General features: G+C 37.7%; 2 protein-coding genes and 1 long non-coding RNA gene across 6 annotated transcripts in view; 2 read left to right on the top strand and 1 right to left on the bottom strand.

The window, feature by feature from the left end:
* The window catches only part of bmal1a (basic helix-loop-helix ARNT like 1a), a 43,425-nt gene extending 39,286 nt beyond the window's left edge, over nucleotides 1-4,139 (bottom strand). Inside the window, exon 1 of one of the 2 annotated variants that reach the window (XM_033634902.2) lies at nucleotides 4,004-4,139. The gene's annotated coding sequence lies outside the window, so the exon portion shown is untranslated. Of the gene's footprint in view, nucleotides 1-3,679; nucleotides 3,889-4,003 lie in introns of those variants that run through there. The other variant, XM_033634903.2, reaches the window with a different exon arrangement.
* A 7,910-nt stretch (nucleotides 4,140-12,049) lies between these two features.
* LOC117261862 (uncharacterized) lies at nucleotides 12,050-12,803 on the top strand. Of its 2 annotated transcripts, XR_004502077.1 has the most exons (4): nucleotides 12,050-12,105; nucleotides 12,297-12,377; nucleotides 12,499-12,582; nucleotides 12,674-12,803. It is a non-coding gene; the product is annotated as an uncharacterized LOC117261862 (long non-coding RNA). The 2 variants fall into 2 exon arrangements; XR_013491676.1 differs by lacking the exon at nucleotides 12,050-12,105 and having other exon boundaries at nucleotides 12,279-12,377.
* Nucleotides 12,804-14,586: 1,783 nt separating this feature from the next.
* The window catches only part of ppfibp2b (PPFIA binding protein 2b), a 148,088-nt gene continuing 147,317 nt past the window's right edge, over nucleotides 14,587-15,357 (top strand). Inside the window, exon 1 of one of the 2 annotated variants that reach the window (XM_033634515.2) lies at nucleotides 14,587-14,780. The gene's annotated coding sequence lies outside the window, so the exon portion shown is untranslated. The remainder of the gene's footprint in view (nucleotides 14,781-15,357) is intronic. The other variant, XM_078168256.1, reaches the window with a different exon arrangement.

Here is a 15,357-nt window from a genome sequence, read left to right as displayed (position 1 = left end):
ACTTACCAGCACCTCTCACTAATTGACATCTTGTATGACAATTACTACAAAGAAGAAGGGGCTGGGTTTTGGCCCTGCATGGTGAGCCTCAAATAATTTGTCTTCCAGTTCAATGTGCAGAAGTATGTATCATCTTTTGATTTACTTGGCCATTCGGTAGACAGGGCCCTACAATCCATGATACACCATTATGTGTGTTTTCATTCATTATGCTTGATTAACAGGCTGTTTAATTGACATGTCTCTGACTCTTCTGTTCTGCACAATCATTATTCTAAAGGTGCAGTCACACTTTGTTACCTATTCATTTTGTCAAGGAAGAGGCCAGGACATATCCACTTCCCGTTATGAGTTGATCCCACCCTGTTTGCATCCCCACAGTTTATGCTTATAATCCTGCCCACCCTATTTCTTGTCTTCACCGCTGTCACATCATTACCGTGCCACTAAATTTGATCTTGTGAAACCTGGTCTGCTGGTCTGCTACTTTGGTTAGCTCATGTAAATCCTAGCACAACTTTGCCTACATCAGCCAGAATGACTGAAAACACCTGTGTTGACTTACACAGCCATGCACTTGCATTTATACAGAAGGGGTGAAAATCATCAGAGGATTCACCATACAATACATGATACTTAAGTCACGATACAATATTATGTTGCAATTTTAAATATGTTGCGATATGCTGAGTACTGCGATAAAGTATACAGTGACATATTGCGATTTATTACCTTTTTTCAACTGTAAATTATGTTCCCAGGGGAAAACTTTGTCAACATCTGTTTTATCTAATAAGATAAAGTTTTTAGTTCATCTCACTTTAGACATTTTTTTTCCAACAGCATGATGTATGTAATGGACTGAAAAAGCAATTGATTATATTATTCTAGTAGACAACCTTAAGCTAAATTTGTATTTGCAATTAGGGCTGCCACAATTAGTCGACTAATCGATGACTAATCGACTATTAAAATAATCGGTGACTATTTTAGTAGTCGACTAATCGGTTAGAGTCATTTTTCATAGAAAAGTACTATAAACGTACCCCAAAATACTCTTACTGCAGCTTCTTACGTTCAGATATTAGCAGCTTTACACACTCTCCCGAGACAGTGAACTAAAAACCCTTTGGCATGAGTATAAAACAAGACATTAGATGACGTAATTTTGGGTTTTGGGCGAGACAGACCGACATTTTTCAACATTTTAATACATTTTTTGATGAAATGATTAGTCAACTAATCGAAGAAATAATCGACAGATTAGTCGACAATGAAAATAATCGTTAGTGGCAGCCCTATTTGCAATATTAATATTTTACATAATAAAAAAATCGATACTTGGCACTGTGTGACAATACGATATTGCCACACAAAAATATTGTGATACTATGCTGTATCAATTTCCCCCCCAACCCTATTATATAGAGGAATTCGGCGAGCGATTTGTGTATGCCGCCAACTTGCAGCGGCGCCATTACAGTGGTGACATGTGTCAGTCCTCAATTCATTATGCTGTCATTGTAAACTTACTCTCTGCAATGACAGCATCATGAATAGCTGGATTGACGATGTTAGACAGTGGCCTCTGGTAACTGATGAAGGTATCTTAAATCAATCAGAGACCTGTAATTGCCGTTTTTCTGGTCATCGGAGGCCAGGCGATCAATAAAATATTCTTGAATACCTAAAACAAAACACAAACATGTGTTGTTGTTGTTTTTAGTCACGTAGCCTGTCCATAATGATTAAATGTCACGCTGCTAGCTTGCTAACGTCAGCACATGTAACGTATGCTAACGTTATATTACACAGTGTTTAATGATACAGTCTATTATCTCCCTATTACTCTAATCTTTCCTGCTTATCGCTCAAACAAATGATTAATTTCTATATTAATATTGATACTCATTTAAGATACCTTCATCAGTTACCAGAGGCCACCGTCTAACATCATCAATCCAGCTATTCATGATGCTGTCATTGTAAAGAGTCAGTTCACAATGACAGCATAATGAATTGATGACTGACACGTCACCGCAGCAATGGCGCCGCCGCAAGATGGCGGCATACACAAATCGCTCGCCGAATTTGTCTATAGCCTAAATATATGACTCTAATATCTAATTTACATGGGGTTTTCTCTGCAAGTAGCAAATACCTGCTGCTTGAGTAAGGCTTTCATCTAAAAAAATAAACATGCATTTTGTATTTTGATAATAATAAATCAATTCTTGATCATTAACACAGCTGACAAGCCCCTCAAGAAAACTGCTAAAAAATCTGCATCCACAGTGGCAGTTAGTGAGCAAAGCAATACAGATGGCAAGACAGGCATCAAATATCACAATGTTTTGGATAAATACATCAGTATCGATAATTTGGGAGGAAGCAAAACAACCTGAGTAAAGATTTGCTGGATAAAACAGAAGAACTCAATCATTTCACTGAACAAGAACAGTCTGACAAATTCTGAAAATTGTTTCCTGTATCTGTAATGTATCTATTTTGAGACCAGAAAAAGACAACTTTCATCACATTACAATACATTACGGCTCAAGGGTAGCACAACATAAGACTATAGCCTGCCATCACCAGAACTTTTAGATACATTAATTGACATTTGAAACAAAAAAACTTTAATGGAAACCAGTAGTCTTCAAAGAAATTACTATTTTATTGTTTCCTCTTTCTGATAAACAGGATGGTAAACCACTGCCCTGCTGAATCATAACAAACTCGTTATCTAAATGCCTTTATGGCAACATCAATCAATACTGATAAGCACTTATGTAGGTTGCTACTTGTTTGTGAGCAAAAATAACACTTGTCAGTCCAAGTCCGAAGTTCACACCAGATGTCTTTCCTGCCATGAAATGGTTAGTATATAAACTACTGATAACACTACTATTGAGACAGACTTATGAGAACGATTTTTGCCGAAAGAAGAAAACACAAGTTGCACATTTAACAATCCATAAAGAGCAACTACAATATCTCAACATAAACATAAAAGAGACTGTGGACTGTAATTCAACAATTGCCAGGATTTTTCACATCAACGATCCTGAAACGAATCAACAGAGCCTTCTGGATAAGACTGTGTTCCAAACAAAAAAACTCACTGCTTGAGGATTCATGCTGATGACTCAGAAGATTAAATAACAAAGAGAAGCAACTATTTCTCATTCTGTTAGAGGCACCCCGGACCCCTCCTCATGGTTCTCTTCGAGCCCAAGTTTGGGATCCCCCGCTGCAAATCATACAACAAACGGCACTGATTGTGCCTGGTGCACAACGTAACCAAACCCCAAAGCCTAATATCATGATCATCTTTTGGCAACCACTGCGGAGACTGCAGAAACCGAGCGGTCGCCACATTTCCACTGCCAATGCCAACACTGTGTCACGATATTTCATAACCAAACATGTCCCTGCTGTTTCGAAACAGCTAACGTACGGTCTCTGCACGGGCTGAAACCACACGGTAAAGTGTCATTTGAAGAGCTGTGCGATGAGGACGTGAATGTTATCACAGCAGGACGGATGCTGTCGAAGAAACTGTGTGCCAGATATCCACCAAGGCCTGTTTACATAGCTAGCGTGATAGCATTGGATAGCACTGTTCACTTAGGTCACGTTCAGTTAACATTTAACAAGCCCAACGACCGGTACCTACCTCTGCACGCGCTTCCTTCGAGCCCCGGTAAATGCCGACATCAGTTAATGCTAGTCTAGCATACCGGGGGCGGTTTCCCCACCTATTATCCATAACAGCATTTGGTCCCGTTGACTAATATTAGCATACAGCTGCTAGCTAAGGAACGCTAACTGTCAAGACCTGGCCAGCGAGCTAACGTCCCTCCTCCTGCTCTAGAAAACCACACTGACAAGACCACAGAGCTGGGAAAACATCGACGATACCCATCATGGATTAAAACCTAGCAACGTCAGCGACATGCAATATCGATAACCCGTAGGCATGTTTTCATTGTATACTTACAGTAGGTCCAATGAGGTTGGTCTATCCATTGAAAGCCGTTCGTAATATGTAATAGCAACTCACAGAACTGTGACATAAACGATTTTCGATCGGTGACCCAGTTTCTCTTCACCGTCATGCCTGTCGGACCACTAACCTAGTTTTTCAGCCAATGGCGTTTGTGCCACCGCCGTAGGTGCCGCTCTAGCCAATCAGACGCAAGTTCAGGCTGGGAAACTATGATGGACGTAGTAATTGACCAATGAGAGCCAGTGTCGAACGGAATGCAGAGGCTACTTGTGTGTGAGAGTGTGCGTGAAGAACACTGCATTACGAGACATGTGGTAGGCGTAGGAGCATACTGGCCCTGTACCTATTGCCTCCTCACACTGTATTTTGACACTTTGAATTGATTTATTAACTTAAAATGATATGATAACCAGGTCTCTTCACTTATCGAATCCAGACTATATGAGATATATGATATGAGGGGATATATATATATATATACATACATACATATTACATACATGTTTTGTGAGGTACTGTCCATTTTTTGTAAGACAAGGGGGGTAGCTGGGGTGTGACTAATTTTTGTTTTGTTTTTTATAACTCTCCCTGAAGCTAGAGACATTTTTCTTGAGCCTCCCTAAGTGACTGGCAGTAAATCCATGCCATAAATGAGTTATTAGATATTTAAAACGTACTATTTGAGGTTTGAAAGTTTAAAAGTTGAAGACGAAAGACTAGAGTTGTAAAAAGCCTCACCTTTTCAGGCTGCAAACAGTTTATTTTTGGTCAAATTTTAAGTGAGATATAGCATAAAATAATTTTATCACTATTTTAAGCTTAGATTTTTTTTTCTGACGGAAGCATCTTTCACTGATGATGTGTCCAAGGACTGTCATAAAAATGATAATCCATTTATCATTTCTGTTTTTACAGTTCTTGGCTATGATAATGAGTGTAATTTTAGTGTCATTTTTAATGCCTTCCCTGACCTTCAAGCACGTTTCTTTTTTTAAATATGCAGTCAAATAAACACAAAATGCAACCAGTTAAATTTGTATGCCCCTCCCCTAAGCCAATAGAAAAACGTAAGTCTCTCCCAAGTCCTTAAAAGATTTGACATGCCTCACCCTTTTGCATCACCCCCTCCCCTCACATAAGTAACGGACAGTCCCTAAGAACGCAGTTAGTGTAACCTGTTGAGAAAAATGTGTTTATGGTATTTCTTCACTCCTTCAGTTGGGTTTTTCCTTTAATTTGGCACCTGTGCAAACACTCAGTGGAAAGCATTATGATGCATTCCACTGATGAATGCATCAGAGAGCATAAGCATATTTTAGCAAACTCTACATAAACAATTCATCAAAATAAACTACCATAACCCTCCTCAAAACAAGAGAGTGAGTTACATTTCAGTGTTTCATTATTTCAACATTTAACATTTAGATTTAAATGCCCATTTTCAGTTTGCTGGTTTGTTCATCTGAGAGTGTTTACTCTTTCCTTCTTTATGGAGTCATAGAATATTATTGCATTCATTCTGTAAAAGGAAGAAATCGTGTGACTCACAAAGTGCACTGTTATAGTAGACTACACAGTGCCATAGCCTGACCTTTATTACCACTAACATTAATACATGAATCTAGGTTGATCTGTAGAGATAAAATGAAAATGATGATGACTGGTATTCATTTAAACAGTATATGAACATAAACACAATACCAAAAAGTGTTGTGGTGGAAAATTAATAAATGTACTGTATGGGCTTGCTTCAAGGCAACATTTGCATTTTAACAATTTCCTATTACTAAATGATCACATAAAGTACACAATTTGAAATTAAACTTTATTAATTGTTATTGTGAATCAATTTGTTTTCCAGATTGTAAAACAAAAATTACGTATTCAGACCATTTTTGTTGTGAGAGTTGATGGCGCCAAACCATGTGAGGAAGGTCCCAAAAAAGAGACTCAACATGACCTCCAGACAGTCATGTGACAATAGAAACAGTGCCACTGGGTTCTGTAGGGCCCTGACTGTTTTTTAAAGTACTGCAACATAACTGAAGATGTATTGTGTGAGCGTAAACAGCCAAAAATGGGGATGTTACATAAAGGCAACACTGTACCATAGAAGGCAAGAGGAGCCATCATGTATTTGGTATCATTGAGGGGTTAAGAAAGCGAGTGATGGTAAACTTATTCTAAAAGTGATTTAGAAAAAGTGATATTGTGATTTTAGCTGTTTTTTTTTGTTTGTCTGTCTGTTTTGTTTTAGTATCAAGTGTAACTATTTTTTTTTTGTTTGGATAGAGCATCCAAGAAAACAATTCACTTGTTCGTTGTTTGCTCAAGATCCATAGCTGCCTGCATTGTGCATATTCACTTCACGCCCCCTGCTGGTCATATTTTTACCTCCTCTACACAATGGGCTTCTGTAATATGACAGTGTAATATTAAAGATAAAATGTGCACGTGTAATTGATGTGATTTCTTTTTCCAATTTAAGTTTTTTTTTTATTAGCAATGTTAAAACAAAGTAATGATGTAGATGTGGAACACAGACAAACACTATGCAGACATTTATGGTCATATTCAAAGGGGCCCTGAGGCAAAACTTGGGTGTTCATGGTAATGTTTATAAACACAAATTTGTACATGTTAAATTTTGACACATGGCTCCTCTCGCCCTCAGTGCTACTGTGCTGCCGTTAGGTAACATCTCCATTTTTGTCCGTTTACACTCACACAATACATCCTCAGTTATGTTGCAATACTAAAACAGTTAGGGACTTAAGGAAACCAATGGCACTGTTTATATTGTCACATGACTGTCTGGAGGCCATGTTGAGTCCCTTTTTTGGGGTCCTCATCACATGGTTCAGCGCCATCATCTCTCTCCACAAAAATGGTCTAAAAATGAGTAAAGTTTAATTTTAAATTGTTTAAGTAATAGAAAATTGTTTGAATGCAAATGTTGCCTTGAAGCAACATACGTTTATTAATTTCCCACCATGACACTTTTTGGATAATAGTACAGTAATTAATTCAAATGTGTTTTTTATGACAAAAATGAAAAATAAAAATTCTTATCAACTGACATCATAACGAGTACCATACAGGGCTAAAAGACTGGTAAGACTAATAATACAGGTCTCACATTAAAACCATTCATGTAAGATGATATTGTGCTTTAGTGGTGTAGCCTTTGTGGTGTGGAGGGGCCTTTGAGGAAGTTCTAGGGGGTCCCCAGAAAAATGGAGAAGAGTTTATTTTTTTTACTACATTTGAGAGCCCAGTGTGAGTAAGAGTCGTAAGTGTGACTATTCTGATCCAAGGTTTCCCTTCCTCCATGATTATCTCCTCAGTTGTAGATAATTCTGGTCTGAATCATATCTAACAACCAAAATCTTTTCGCTTGGAGGTCCCTGAAGTGAAATCTTATCAAATGGGGGTCTGTGACATAATAAAGGTTGGGGTGTACTGGTGTAGCCTGCAGCAGATTCATTAAGCTCAATTTGCAATAAATCAAATTACTACAAACCAACCAGCATGTAATGAATTTGTCTAGTAAAGCATATACAAATGAAAGAAAATACTTTAGCAAAGATGTAAGTAAATACTAAAGGTTACTAAATGTATTTTCACCTGGATTTATTTGTGGTAATTTCATGTGGGTCAGGAATTCACTCGGCTCATTAGCTGCATTAGACAAAAAAGAAAAAGTACTGTGATGAAGGTCAAAATAAACGACCTCTTCCATACCGATCTTTTCATTTTGAAAAATTATTGTCATATTAATTTACCGCCAATTTGTTGAGTGATTTAATATTTTCCACATCAAATACCTTTGTATTAGTGGTATCAAACTGCTTTTGGGTAAATAAAACAATCAGCAGCACCAGCTAGAAGTTTCACTTATTATATTATACACTTATAACACAGGGGTTGTTAATGCCATTGCTTACATTATTAAATAAGTTACATACATTCTCTCAACTGCAGCCACTTTATCATATTATTCTTATTTTGACTAGCTGTCCTTTGGAGTGTGAGGATTTTGTTTTCGATATTTGTAAAGAAAAATAAGCAAGACTGTGTGCCCGATTAATATATTTACAGTAATTCAGATCTCAGGTCTCAGTGAACTGGATGAACCTTCTGTCATTAAACAAACCAAGGGTGCAGTGATTTCAAACACTGGACAACAGGTGTCGCTGTCTATTTACTTTCATTTTATCCTTTGCTGTTTTGGAATGAAGTCAGAGTGGTCTGATGAAGCTGCCCTACTTCCTACTTTTGTCTCCATATGACACCACATGACTATTACTATGTGTCACTGACAACATTAAACCAAAGCCTCTGTAACTAGTCAGGCTTGTTATGAGCTTAACAGCCTATTTGTAATTTACTTGTTAAACCAAAGTAATGCTAGCTGCATTTTCTTGGCATTGATCACCTGAATTATTTGCCGACCTTATGTGTAGCGGTAAGTGTATTCTCCACACGATTTTTTGATGGTAATTAACATGGAAGTGGAATAATGTGTAGTTGGTGGGTTGCTAAAACCTAAATATTTAGCTTTTGTTAATATAATCGCTTTTGTTTGGAATGCATTTTTAATTTCTCCTACCTATTTGTGATTACTTGGACCTGATAAGTACAAAAAACTAAACATTGTCTTTGAACAGTAAATAGTTTAGAAAAAAAAAAAAAAGGATGTCCCCCTGGCTTGGCATTGATACGCCTCTGTACATACTACTGCTAGATAGCACAAAAAAGTGTCCACAAACTTGGACAACGGGTCTAAGTTAAGCAGAGTGAAGTATAAGGTGCATGAAACTCAAAATGTAATGTCCTAGTATGAGGACACAGGGTCTCAGGAGGAAATAGCTCATATAAATATGTCTGTATATGTCATATATGTCATATAAAGTATTTCATATTTACTCCTACAAGAGTAAAATATTTATACATTCATATATATGTATATATGTATACATATATACATATATATATATGTATGTATATAACTACCTCAGTGATTACAATACAGAGAGAGTCACACCGGCCAAATGTTGACCTTGTCACCAAGGTCTATGTTGGTTCCTAAGATACCAGGTGCAACAGCTTTTGTATAGGTTTTTATTTTTATTTTTATTTTTTTTAATGGAAGCAGAAAAACCTGACCCAGATTTTAAACATAAATTAATTTAGGAATATGCATCATGTGAGCACTGAAAACAGGGCTGTTTTTCTGACACCATTAAAGGTTGACTATTTTAAAATGTGTGGTTTTGGCCACACTACACACATATGATGATCTCATAGACTATGATGCATTGCTGTAGATTGTAAATCCCAACAGTACATAAAGGAGTTAAAATGAGCACAACCTTAACCCCTTAACGTCCACTTTAATTAAATGCAATGCATTTTTTTGCATTTTTAATTTCCTTTGGGCATCAATAACAAAAATCAGTGTTTTATTATGTTCTTTTCTTTTCATTTCTTTTTTTAACAGACCTCTTATTTTTTTAATCCCTCACTGCATGTTTTTTGTGAAACAGAAAGAAAAAAAAAATCTGGAGCTAAATGTGAGAAAATGTTGCTGTTCATTTTAGCATGTGCCATTTTAGAAATGACGCCTCACAACCACAAAGCTTAAGAAAAACAGGTCTGAAAGCTATATTTGGAAAAAGGGCCTCTCTTCAAGACGAGTTATAAAGCAGCACCCAGCTGAAAAACCCTGTCACATAGGTTGGTATCGTCCTTTAGTACACAATCCCATACTCCCAAATAAAGTCACACAGGGGACCTAGTGCTTTTCAGGGCCTCTGGGCTCATCTGTGTCATCCCAGTGTACCTGAGGGTACACAAGGACCAGAAGAGACAAATTCACTTTATTATTCAATACTTTATTACACTTCATTAAAACAAACAAACAAACAAACAAACAAAAAAGACCACCTTAGATGTGAAGCAGCAGTGAAATGCAATAATATATTGTCATGATGTTGATGGAAGAATACAATGAGTCACATTTACTGTCTGCACACATTTCTAATCATTATTTTGTGTCTAAGAAATACAGACCAATAAAATAAAAGTATGTTGGCATGGTTCATTCTTGGTTTGATCTCTGGGTCAAGATGGTGACCTGGATGTGTGTGTTCATCATTACAGTGATACATCAGTTGTTTCTGAAAGCTCATACACATCACCTATCTATGGAAACACCCACATAATGGAGCCAAGTGTGTGCCGTTGCCTTTGTTAAATGCTTTATATGAGAAGAGGGAAAATTGCCAGTTGCTAGGTTAATTTATACAATGTAAAATGCATTAAGCTTGTGCTAATAACGTTAGCATGTTACATTTGTTTGGAAAACGTGTTTGGTGTGACAGTTATTTTGTCGGTGAGTCTTGTGAGTTATAATGGAGCCAAACTGTGTGCCGTTGCCTTTGTTAAATGTTGCTGCTGTCCCTGGCTTTATATGGGAAGAGGAAAAGATCGCCGGCCGCTAGGCTAATCAATACAATGTAAAATGCCATAGGTTTGTGCTAATAATGTCATATTTGTTTGGAAAACGTGTTTAGTGCAGGACAGTTGTTTTGTCAGTGAACTTTATGAGTTGTAATGGAGCAAAACTGTGTGCCGTTACCTTTGTTTCATGTTGCTGTTGTCCCTGGTTTTATATGAGAAGTGGAAAGGATCGCTAACTTAGTTGCTAGGCTAATTTATACAATGTAGAATGCCATAGGCTTGTGCTAATAACGTTAGCATGTTGTATTAGTGGGGAAAATGTGTCCGGATTAACACAAGTGTCTGTCTGTGAATGCTGCGAGTTATAGTGAAGCCTATTTGTGTACTTGTGTTTGAAATCATCTCTATTAAGACACGTTTAATGTGTGTCTTGGGTGTGTTTTGAATCAACTAAACTTTAGGGTGACCATATTTTGATTTCTAAAAAAGAGGACACTCGGCCGGCCACGACAAAGCCTACTTAAATGATACTCGCAGTTTACTCAAAGATGCCTTATAGTTTTAATATATTTAAAATTTATATGTATGGATAGAAAATTCAGTTATATTACAAAATAATGTCTCTCAAAGACAGAAATTCAGATAGGCCCCAATAGGGGACACATACACACACTAGAGTGTGGCGGTCCGAGCCCGACGGTACCGGGTCGGGCCGGGTTTGGTCAAAAATGTAGCTATAAATTGTATTCGGGCTGGGGCCGGGTTTGGTCAGCTTTCAGTGAAAATGTAGTGTAAAATAGGCTGACCAAACGTCCTCTTTTGCCCGGACATGTCCACTTTTCACATCCCGTCCAGGGCGTCCGGGGTTTTTTTTATAAACTGATGATAATGTCCGTTTTCCGTGTGTTTGTGTGTGTGTGTTAGAGTGCGACACAGGCCGCATATTTCTGTCCGAACCCAAACCGAGCCCGACATTATTTAATGACCAAAGCACTGAGTTTGTGTCACACAGTGGTTACAGGCTATTTAACAGGCCGGGCGTGCGCCGTGGGTGCTCAGCTGCGGAGAGGGAGACCTCCGTGTTTGAGACGGGAGCGGGAGGCGGGAGGTCCGACGCTTCTAGCGAGGGGAGAGGGAGAAATAAAACAAAATAAGATAAAATAGGAAAAACCTATCTCCCTCTTTTATTTTCAGCGTTTAATCAAGGCGGAGGCGGGCGGCTGGAGGTCCGAGACTTCCAGAGAGAAGAGAGGTAGAAACAAACAGCCAGTGTGTGTCTGTGTGTGTTATGTTCAGGTGTTGTCACGTAAATAACAGTGCCCAAGCAATAAACAGGACAGACAATAGGATTTTATTTATTTTACACTGTAGGGTGACCATATTTTGATTTCCAAAAAAAGAAGACACTCGGCCGGCCGTCCTATTTTCATTCATTCATCTTCTAACCGCTTCATCCTCTTGAGGGTCGCGGGGGGGGGGGTGGACCAGCTGACTAGTAACTATTTTAAAGGTATTATATTCATAATATTCAGTAATTCAAAGATGTCTTAGCAACATTTGTTTTGTCATACTAAAGGTTTATCTCACTCCACCACCTGAGCTGCTGCTGTTCACCATGGACGAAAAAAGTAAGTATGAGTCTCTGACTTACTAAAACAGGGACCTAGGCTGGAGTATAATATAATATAAAGACAGAAAGTTATGTGTACTATTGTGCAAACTAGCTACAAACTCTATGCCACGCCTGTTTCTTTAGATAATATCACTTATTTATTAATCTGTTTTACTAACCATTATTCATGTTCCCTCTCTCCCTGAGCTGAGTGAGCCCTGGTTACCTTGATGACAGCACAGAAATACTTACATGCAGCCAACAGGACAAGCTGGAGAGCAGACAGAGGTATGAAACAGTTAATGACAACATTAACAGCAAGTCTTAATGTTACTTATTTAACCATTTAAAGATGATCAATGTTACTCATTGTACTTTAATATTTCTTTTAAACTGCTGTATTTTACAGAGACTGAAGGTTCCTGCAGTGCATCCAGAGTTACCTTTACAAGACAGCTGGAGAGAAGTGGTCGTCTGCATTTCAGTCCACTGTGTAAGTATCTTATTATTACAAAAATAGCAATCCATCAACATGATGAAGATATTTCTTATAGCTAACTGCTTGTTCTCCTCTTGTGTGCAAGGGCTCCTGAGAGTGGATGTGAACCAAACCACAGAAAGCTGCCATCCCAGCCGTCCACTGAGCGCACTCTCTCCCACTAATGTCTGAACTGCACTGGTTTGGTGTTGCATTCAATAAAACACTCAGACATATCTTCAGTGATGTTGACTTCATGTGAAGCTTTTTAAATAGTGAATCAACTGCAGGTGCATAACATGTATAAAACAGCTTTGCCACCTGAACCAGCTTTTCTCTGTGGTCAATTCATGAAACACAAATTAATTTAGGAATATGCATCATGTGAGCACTGAAAACAGGGCTGTTTTTCTGACACCATGAAAGGTTGCCTATTTAGAAATGTGTGGTTTTGGCCAGTTTTTTTAATCCCTATATTGAACAAGTGAGAAGTCACTGCATGGTTTTTGTTATTATTATTATCATTATTATTATTAGTAATGATAATAATAATGATGATGATGATGATGATGATGATGATAATCATCATTTTTGTATGATTTGAAAACAGTGACAATTTTATTCAATCTGAGGATGACACATGACACACTCAGGTGAAACCAGCTATTCTAGAAGCATACCTGAATCTGGTCTGACTCCATACTTCATATACTTGTGTCTCATGCCCTGGAGCACAGGTCATGTCACAATTGTTTTGCAACAGCAGCTTAACCCGATTTGGCTAATAACACATTTCCTTGGATCTCCTGATCCAAATGATTGAATAAATCAATGAATTAACAAGGTCAGCTGGGTCTGGGTCCTCAGCTGTAAATAAAGCCCTCCAGTTTTCACTTAAAAACAATTTGTTCAGTGTATGACAGGTAAAAATAAGATCAATTCCAACACAGAGGATGCAAAAATGTCACTGCTCACCTTACAAACAATTATATAAATAAATGTTTTACATAAAACATTTAGGCATACAAATCAGTTACATCAGAAACAAATACTGCCTATACATACAAAAAAGATGGGAATAGTTTGAGTGCTATTACAAACATACATTACGCCACTAGATGACAGTGTTGAGTCATAATGAAACAACATAATATATGAAAGTAAAATTCACACAGTTTTCATTCATGTTGAGTGGCTGTTGTGGGCTGTATTTTATTTACTGTATTGTTTGTGCTTTTTTTCAAGTGTAAAATTTTTAATCAAAAAGTTAACAAATTGTTGACTAAACCTCTTCAAGATACTAGAAACATTATTCAATATTCTTATCATTTCCGAGTAGTATCTGTGGCATTCATTAGAGTTTATAACAATCACACATCAATTTTTGATTTTACAATAATCTTGAGGGGAAAAAGGCTTATAGTTGTTTTACGTTGGTGTGGTTGGCCTATTCTTAATGAATAACTTCCTTCTTTTTCCTGAAAATATGTGAGACTGATATGCAACCTGAAGAACTTTTTGGAGGAGTATTGAGTTTAATGTCTCTAAATTTAAATTATCCCACAAATCATTAATTTACGGTTGTGCTGCCTTCCCTTACTGTCGGATATTTGATTTTTCTGTGTTTCGGCACAGGTAATTTTGAGTCAAAACTATAAATAAATACGGGTAAGAGCCTGTCTGTGAGGTTTGTATTGCCAACGTGCTATGTGGTTAATTCAGTGGCATATTACATGATACAGTAATAGACACGGCGAATAGGCATTTATCGCAAGTAATATGAAAACAAATTGAGTTTGCATTAAAGTAACAGTTAAGGAGTTAACCTACTTGCATGACACCTGTTGTTATTCACTGATAAAGATGACTTATTTTGCACCATATCTCGAATCATTAGTGAAACAAACATGTCCAATATGAATTTAACGTCAGGCAGTGGAGGACGCGAGATATTCCGAGCGGCTCCTGAAGGCATCGTGCCTATCACATGGCAGGTGATAGTCGAGGAAGCTCGCGCTTCACTTAAGCGCTCAGTACAGACGCGGGGCAACTGTACAGTTCAGAGGACTCTGCATGTGTGAGTGTGTTTTATGTGTGTGCGAGGGACATGTGTGAGTGTGTGTATGACTGCGGGCTCACTTTATCTTCAAGTGTCTCTCGCGAACGATATTAAAGGATTTTGTCCGGATAAAGCCTCAGAGGAGTCGCGTTTGGTAAGAACTGCATGAGGCTAATTACCAACTGCATTAACCTGCTCTGCTCTGTCATACAAAAGTGTCATTTAGCATAGAGGCTAGTTCATTACTCGGGATTTCACATGATTATTATCGTCATACTGCAGGAGGCAAGTTTACTATAAACTTTGCCCGCATATAAGTGTAACAAATAATATACAAGTCCATAAGGCTGGATTTAGAGGACTGTCAACAGTGTTGTGTGGCTGGATATCTTGAATATTGTGAGGTTTAAACATTAGGGTTGTTTTTTTTTTTTAACGCAGTAAGTTAATAGTGATTCCATGGTTTACAGACTGTTGTCCCTGAGGAAAAACCATGATAATATAGCAGGGCCGTAGCCATAGAGTCAGTATTGGGGGGGACCAAATCTGCCACCTGATAAATTATTAAAATTGTTTAAGTAATAATTTTTCATTTTCTTTGGTATTTTTGTGACTTACAGCCATGCAATGATGATTGTGGGGTAATATGTATGTTAATGTTATCCAATGTCACGTCTGTGATCATGTTATGAGACGATATGTGCAGGATAGCATGCACTGTCGGGCATAGG

Source organism: Epinephelus lanceolatus, chromosome 5 (genome assembly GCF_041903045.1).
Source record: "Epinephelus lanceolatus isolate andai-2023 chromosome 5, ASM4190304v1, whole genome shotgun sequence".
Taxonomy (NCBI): Eukaryota; Metazoa; Chordata; class Actinopteri; order Perciformes; family Serranidae; genus Epinephelus; species Epinephelus lanceolatus.
Note: the sequence above shows the minus strand (reverse complement) of the source record. Positions and strands in the feature narration are given on the sequence as shown.